Here is a 7,500-nt window from a genome sequence, read left to right on the forward strand (position 1 = left end):
CTGTGGCTGTACCAGTTTATCGCTTAACCTAACTGTGGCTGTACCAGTTTATCGCTTAACCTAACTGTGGCTGTACCAGTTTATCGCTTAACCTAACTGTGGCTGTACCAGATTATCGCTTAACCTAACTGTGGCTGTACCAGATTATCGCTTAACCTAACTGTGGCTGTACCAGATTATCGCTTAACCTAACTGTGGCTGTACCAGATTATCGCTTAACCTAACTGTGGCTGTACCAGATTATCGCTTAACCTAACTGTGGCTGTACCAGATTATCGCTTAACCTAACTCAATTTGTCCCTTAACCTAACTCAATTTGTCCCTTAACCTAACTCAAGTTGTCCCTTAACCTAACTCAATTTGTCCCTTAACCTAACTCAATTTGTCCCTTAACCTAACTCAATTTGTCCCTTAACCTAACTCAAGTTGTCCCTTAACCTAACTCAAGTTGTCCCTTAACCTAACTCAAGTTGTCCCTTAACCTAACTCAAGTTGTCCCTTAACCTAACTCAAGTTGTCCCTTAACCTAACTCAAGTTGTCCCTTAACCTAACTCAAGTTGTCCCTTAACCTAACTCAAGTTGTCCCTTAACCTAACTCAATTTGTCCCTTAACCTAACTCAATTTGTCCCTTAACCTAACTCAATTTGTCCCTTAACCTAACTCAATTTGTCCCTTAACCTAACTCAAGTTGTCCCTTAACCTAACTCAAGTTGTCCCTTAACCTAACTCAAGTTGTCCCTTAACCTAACTCAAGTTGTCCCTTAACCTAACTCAAGTTGTCCCTTAACCTAACTCAAGTTGTCCCTTAACCTAACTCAAGTTGTCCCTTAACCTAACTCAAGTTGTCCCTTAACCTAACTCAAGTTGTCCCTTAACCTAACTCAAGTTGTCCCTTAACCTAACTCAATTTGTCCCTTAACCTAACTCAATTTGTCCCTTAACCTAACTCAATTTGTCCCTTAACCTAACTCAATTTGTCCCTTAACCTAACTCAATTTGTCCCTTAACCTAACTCAATTTGTCCCTTAACCTAACTCAAGTTGTCCCTTAACCTAACTCAAGTTGTCCCTTAACCTAACTCAAGTTGTCCCTTAACCTAACTCAAGTTGTCCCTTAACCTAACTCAAGTTGTCCCTTAACCTAACTCAAGTTGTCCCTTAACCTAACTCAAGTTGTCCCTTAACCTAACTCAAGTTGTCCCTTAACCTAACTCAAGTTGTCCCTTAACCTAACTCAATTTGTCCCTTAACCTAACTCAAGTTGTCCCTTAACCTAACTCAATTTGTCCCTTAACCTAACTCAATTTGTCCCTTAACCTAACTCAATTTGTCCCTTAACCTAACTCAATTTGTCCCTTAACCTAACTCAATTTGTCCCTTAACCTAACTCAATTTGTCCCTTAACCTAACTCAATTTGTCCCTTAACCTAACTCAATTTGTCCCTTAACCTAACTCAATTTGTCCCTTAACCTAACTCAAGTTGTCCCTTAACCTAACTCAAGTTGTCCCTTAACCTAACTCAAGTTGTCCCTTAACCTAACTCAAGTTGTCCCTTAACCTAACTCAAGTTGTCCCTTAACCTAACTCAAGTTGTCCCTTAACCTAACTCAAGTTGTCCCTTAACCTAACTCAAGTTGTCCCTTAACCTAACCCACGTTGTCCCTTAACCTAACCCACGTTGTCCCTTAACCTAACCCACGTTGTCCCTTAACCTAACCCACGTTGTCCCTTAACCTAACCCACGTTGTCCCTTAACCTAACCCACGTTGTCCCTTAACCTAACCCACGTTGTCCCTTAACCTAACCCACGTTGTCCCTTAACCTAACCCACGTTGTCCCTTAACCTAACCGACGTTGTCCCTTAACCTAACCCACGTTGTCCCTTAACCTAACCCACGTTGTCCCTTAACCTAACCCACGTTGTCCCTTAACCTAACCCACGTTGTCCCTTAACCTAACCCACGTTGTCCCTTAACCTAACCCACGTTGTCCCTTAACCTAACCCACGTTGTCCCTTAACCTAACCCACGTTGTCCCTTAACCTAACCCACGTTGTCCCTTAACCTAACCCACGTTGTCCCTTAACCTAACCCACGTTGTCCCTTAACCTAACCCACGTTGTCCCTTAACCTAACCCACGTTGTCCCTTAACCTAACCCACGTTGTCCCTTAACCTAACCCACGTTGTCCCTTTGCCTAACATAGTTCACTGCTCGGAATCTCTGGTGTCGTTGTTATCCTCATGTAGATGTCTTGCGAGTGTTGCTTACTTTCCACATATTCCTGCTATCCACTGTCAATTGTACTGCAATAGGACTATATCGCCGACCCCCCCCCTCCCCCCCCTCTGTCCCCCTCTGTCCCCCTCTTTGTGTCTCTGTCCTCTCAAGCTGGTCGGTCTGGCGTTTGAGTGTTAAATGAGCCTCGCAGCTGTTCAGTTGCATTCAGATGTCGACGCCCTCAGTGTACGTCGTGGTATGGTCTGTGTCCATTGTCCGCTGATGTCGTACGCGTAACCCACACGCTGTACCGATCATCGGTCGTTACGTACAGAGTGAAGTAGTGTGATACGTGTGACCGTACGCTGGCTGTGCCCAACGGTGTCGAATCTCAATTTCCATATGTTGTGCTTGATGCTACTTGTCTCGTCTCCCAATAACAGCTAGGTTGCACTGTGGTACGCCGTAGAGGCGTGTGGGAGGAACGTACGAACGCATTGTATGTCACCCTGGGTCGCTGGGGGTGGTGGTGCGGTGAGTCAGGTCAGGTCAGGTCAGCGTGAGCCGTCTGATGTAGTGACGCGTGTATTCCGACTTTGTCGTATTGCCTCACACAAAGTGCTACCCTGGTGGACCGCGTTCCATATCTGGGACATGCCGCAGATGCCGGTTGACAGTGGATCGCGGAAGGTACATCGCATACGTGCGCGGGCCACCTTCCACGTGTTCTCTTCTGCACATGTCGCAGTGTGTATGTGGTCTGATGTAGCGTGTCGTGACACATGACATCCTGGCATGCAAGAATTGTTGAATTCGCAAATGTAGGTGGACATCTACGTTTACTGCCCAAGATACGCAAATGAACTGGAAATCCGTTGTTGAGCGGTTGTTCACGCTGGAGGTGAATCTGTGATGGCGACGATCGGTACAGCTATTAACCGGTTGTTTCAGCGGTACCCGCCACATCCACACGCGTGACTAGGCCCATGTGGGTATGAAGCGATACGCGGCGGTGGCTTGGTGGGACTGTTCCCGGCCGGTGAAGGGGGGCCGCCCGGCGTGTTGGCCGCGCGCTGCGTGGGCGCACGCGCAACAGGCGGCTGGTGGGGGGCGCCGAGTGGCAGGAGCGCCAGCCGACGGGCCCGGCAGGCGGCGCAGCTACGCTGCGGCGCACCCTGCACGCGGCGCCTGGCGGCCAAAGTTGGTTCAGCCGAGCCCGGTGCGAAGCGCGGTGGACATCTGCAGTGTGCTGGTCTGATTGAGGACTGTGTGCGTTGAGGATGCGCCGCCGCCTGGCACTCGGCGCCGCGACGCCGTCTGCTGCTCGGTCGCCCCAGCGGTTCTCGCAGGTGGTTTGTATCGCAGTTGTGCGGACGTGTTGGCGCGTGCGCTGTGCTGGGAGAGTTCGCTTCTGCACCCAAGTGGGGCTTTGCCCTTGTGTGGCGCTGGCGTTGGAGCTGCCGGTCACCATAGGTGGCGCGTGTTGTCTCCCGCCGGCAATGCCACGACAGCACGCTCCCGGGCCTCTGTCGGCAGCGGCAAGCTCAGTTGGGAGCAAGGGTGTTCGCACTAAAACCGTCTACTCGCCTAACTCCGGGCGATTGCGCCTCTCTCGAAACCGACCAAGTACCTAGGACGGCGCTGCGCGCCGCCGGGACCTGAGAGGGTTTCGAGGTGTATCGTGCAGGGGAGCTCGGCCTCCTCCTGTTTGCAGAATAATTGAGCGGACGCTTGCGTGTTCGCGCGGGCCCCCGGGACACACTCCCGGGCGGCCGGCTGCTCAGCTCTAGTTGACGCAGCTCCCTGGTTGATCCTGCCAGTAGTCATATGCTTGTCTCAAAGATTAAGCCATGCATGTCTCAGTACAAGCCGCATTAAGGTGAAACCGCGAATGGCTCATTAAATCAGTTATGGTTCCTTAGATCGTACCCACGTTACTTGGATAACTGTGGTAATTCTAGAGCTAATACATGCAAACAGAGTCCCGACCAGAGATGGAAGGGACGCTTTTATTAGATCAAAACCAATCGGATTGGCTTGTCTGGTCCGTTTGCCTTGGTGACTCTGAATAACTTTGGGCTGATCGCACGGTCCTCGTACCGGCGACGCATCTTTCAAATGTCTGCCTTATCAACTGTCGATGGTAGGTTCTGCGCCTACCATGGTTGTAACGGGTAACGGGGAATCAGGGTTCGATTCCGGAGAGGGAGCCTGAGAAACGGCTACCACATCCAAGGAAGGCAGCAGGCGCGCAAATTACCCACTCCCGGCACGGGGAGGTAGTGACGAAAAATAACGATACGGGACTCATCCGAGGCCCCGTAATCGGAATGAGTACACTTTAAATCCTTTAACGAGTATCTATTGGAGGGCAAGTCTGGTGCCAGCAGCCGCGGTAATTCCAGCTCCAATAGCGTATATTAAAGTTGTTGCGGTTAAAAAGCTCGTAGTTGGATTTGTGTCCCACGCTGTTGGTTCACCGCCCGTCGGTGTTTAACTGGCATGTATCGTGGGACGTCCTGCCGGTGGGGCGAGCCGAAGGGGTGCTTTCGCGTCCCGAGGCGGACCCCGTTTAAATCCTACCAGGGTGCTCTTTGTTGAGTGTCTCGGTGGGCCGGCACGTTTACTTTGAACAAATTAGAGTGCTTAAAGCAGGCAAGCCCGCCTGAATACTGTGTGCATGGAATAATGGAATAGGACCTCGGTTCTATTTTGTTGGTTTTCGGAACCCGAGGTAATGATTAATAGGGACAGGCGGGGGCATTCGTATTGCGACGTTAGAGGTGAAATTCTTGGATCGTCGCAAGACGAACAGAAGCGAAAGCATTTGCCAAGTATGTTTTCATTAATCAAGAACGAAAGTTAGAGGTTCGAAGGCGATCAGATACCGCCCTAGTTCTAACCATAAACGATGCCAGCCAGCGATCCGCCGCAGTTCCTCCGATGACTCGGCGGGCAGCCTCCGGGAAACCAAAGCTTTTGGGTTCCGGGGGAAGTATGGTTGCAAAGCTGAAACTTAAAGGAATTGACGGAAGGGCACCACCAGGAGTGGAGCCTGCGGCTTAATTTGACTCAACACGGGAAACCTCACCAGGCCCGGACACCGGAAGGATTGACAGATTGATAGCTCTTTCTTGATTCGGTGGGTGGTGGTGCATGGCCGTTCTTAGTTGGTGGAGCGATTTGTCTGGTTAATTCCGATAACGAACGAGACTCTAGCCTGCTAACTAGTCGCGTGACATCCTTCGTGCTGTCAGCGATTACTTTTCTTCTTAGAGGGACAGGCGGCTTCTAGCCGCACGAGATTGAGCAATAACAGGTCTGTGATGCCCTTAGATGTTCTGGGCCGCACGCGCGCTACACTGAAGGAATCAGCGTGTCTTCCTAGGCCGAAAGGTCGGGGTAACCCGCTGAACCTCCTTCGTGCTAGGGATTGGGGCTTGCAATTGTTCCCCATGAACGAGGAATTCCCAGTAAGCGCGAGTCATAAGCTCGCGTTGATTACGTCCCTGCCCTTTGTACACACCGCCCGTCGCTACTACCGATTGAATGATTTAGTGAGGTCTTCGGACTGGTACGCGGCATCGACTCTGTCGTTGCCGATGCTACCGGAAAGATGACCAAACTTGATCATTTAGAGGAAGTAAAAGTCGTAACAAGGTTTCCGTAGGTGAACCTGCGGAAGGATCATTACCGACTAGACTGCATGTCTTTCGATGTGCGTGTCGTGTCGCGCAACACGCTACCTGTACGGCAGTGGCCGTGCGCCGCGTGCGGAACCACGCGTGCCTCTCAAAACTAGCGGAAGTGTTGTTGTTGTGTGGTACGAGCGCTGAAGCTCTGGAGCGGCTGGCCTGCGGTACCTGGCGCCTGGCGCCGGTTTTGAATGACGTTCGCCCGAGTGCCTGTCCGCTCCGGTGTGGAGCCGTACGACGCCCATCGGCTGTGAGGCCGTTGGACACAAAAAAAATAGTGGAACAGGGGCCGTCAGACGCCTCAGTCCCGCAAATGCTACTGTCTTGAAAGAGACAGTGGGAGACTGAAAAGGAAAAGATCACCCAGGACGGTGGATCACTCGGCTCGTGGGTCGATGAAGAACGCAGCAAATTGCGCGTCGACATGTGAACTGCAGGACACATGAACATCGACGTTTCGAACGCACATTGCGGTCCATGGATTCCGTTCCCGGGCCACGTCTGGCTGAGGGTCGGCTACGTATACTGAAGCGCGCGGCGTTTGTCCCGCTTCGGAGACGTGGGAGTGTCGTGGTCGCCTGTGTGGCCGGCCGCGTCTCCTTAAACGTGCGATGCGCGCCCGTCGCCTGGCGGTTCGCATACCGGTACTTTCTCGGTAGCGTGCACAGCCGGCTGGCGGTGTGGCGTGCGACACCTCGTACAACGACCTCAGAGCAGGCGAGACTACCCGCTGAATTTAAGCATATTACTAAGCGGAGGAAAAGAAACTAACAAGGATTCCCCCAGTAGCGGCGAGCGAACAGGGAAGAGTCCAGCACCGAACCCCGCAGGCTGCCGCCTGTCGTGGCATGTGGTGTTTGGGAGGGTCCACTACCCCGACGCCTCGCGCCGAGCCCAAGTCCAACTTGAATGAGGCCACGGCCCGTAGAGGGTGCCAGGCCCGTAGCGGCCGGTGCGAGCGTCGGCGGGACCTCTCCTTCGAGTCGGGTTGCTTGAGAGTGCAGCTCCAAGTGGGTGGTAAACTCCATCTGAGACTAAATATGACCACGAGACCGATAGCGAACAAGTACCGTGAGGGAAAGTTGAAAAGAACTTTGAAGAGAGAGTTCAAAAGTACGTGAAACCGTTCTGGGGTAAACGTGAGAAGTCCGAAAGGTCGAACGGGTGAGATTCACGCCCATCCGGCCACTGGCCCCCGCCCTCGGCAGATGGGGCCGGCCGCCCGCGCGGAGCAATCCGCGGCGGGGTCGTGTCCGGTTGCCTTTCCACTCGCCGCGGGGTGGGGCCGTTCCGGTGTGCGGTGGGCCGCACTTCTCCCCTAGTAGGACGTCGCGACCCGCTGGGTGCCGGCCTACGGCCCGGGTGCGCAGCCTGTCCTTCCGCGGGCCTCGGTTCGCGTCTGTTGGGCAGAGCCCCGGTGTCCTGGCTGGCTGCTCGGCGGTATATCTGGAGGAGTCGATTCGCCCCTTTGGGCGCTCGGGCTCCCGGCAAGCGCGCGCGGTTCTTCCCGGATGACGGACCTACCTGGCCCGGCCCCGGACCCGCGCCGCTGTTGGCTCGGGATGCTCTCGGGCGGAATAATCG

The 7,500-nt window shown here is 53.1% G+C and overlaps 3 non-coding genes across 3 annotated transcripts in view; all 3 read left to right on the forward strand.

Annotated features, from left to right (window-relative positions):
• Nucleotides 1-4,021: 4,021 nt before the first annotated feature.
• LOC126300086 (small subunit ribosomal RNA) lies at nucleotides 4,022-5,914 on the forward strand. The gene has a single exon (XR_007552888.1). It is a non-coding gene; the product is annotated as a small subunit ribosomal RNA (ribosomal RNA).
• Nucleotides 5,915-6,276: 362 nt separating this feature from the next.
• On the forward strand, nucleotides 6,277-6,431 carry LOC126299994 (5.8S ribosomal RNA). Its single transcript, XR_007552841.1, has one exon. It is a non-coding gene; the product is annotated as a 5.8S ribosomal RNA (ribosomal RNA).
• Nucleotides 6,432-6,619: 188 nt separating this feature from the next.
• Nucleotides 6,620-7,500, forward strand: part of LOC126300109 (large subunit ribosomal RNA) — a 4,222-nt gene continuing 3,341 nt past the window's right edge. The window contains exon 1 of the ribosomal RNA XR_007552906.1: nucleotides 6,620-7,500. This exon is cut by the window's right edge and continues 3,341 nt beyond it. This is a non-coding gene — a ribosomal RNA (large subunit ribosomal RNA).

The sequence above is a fragment of the Schistocerca gregaria genome, chromosome X (assembly GCF_023897955.1).
Source record: "Schistocerca gregaria isolate iqSchGreg1 chromosome X, iqSchGreg1.2, whole genome shotgun sequence".
NCBI classification, from domain to species: Eukaryota; Metazoa; Arthropoda; class Insecta; order Orthoptera; family Acrididae; genus Schistocerca; species Schistocerca gregaria.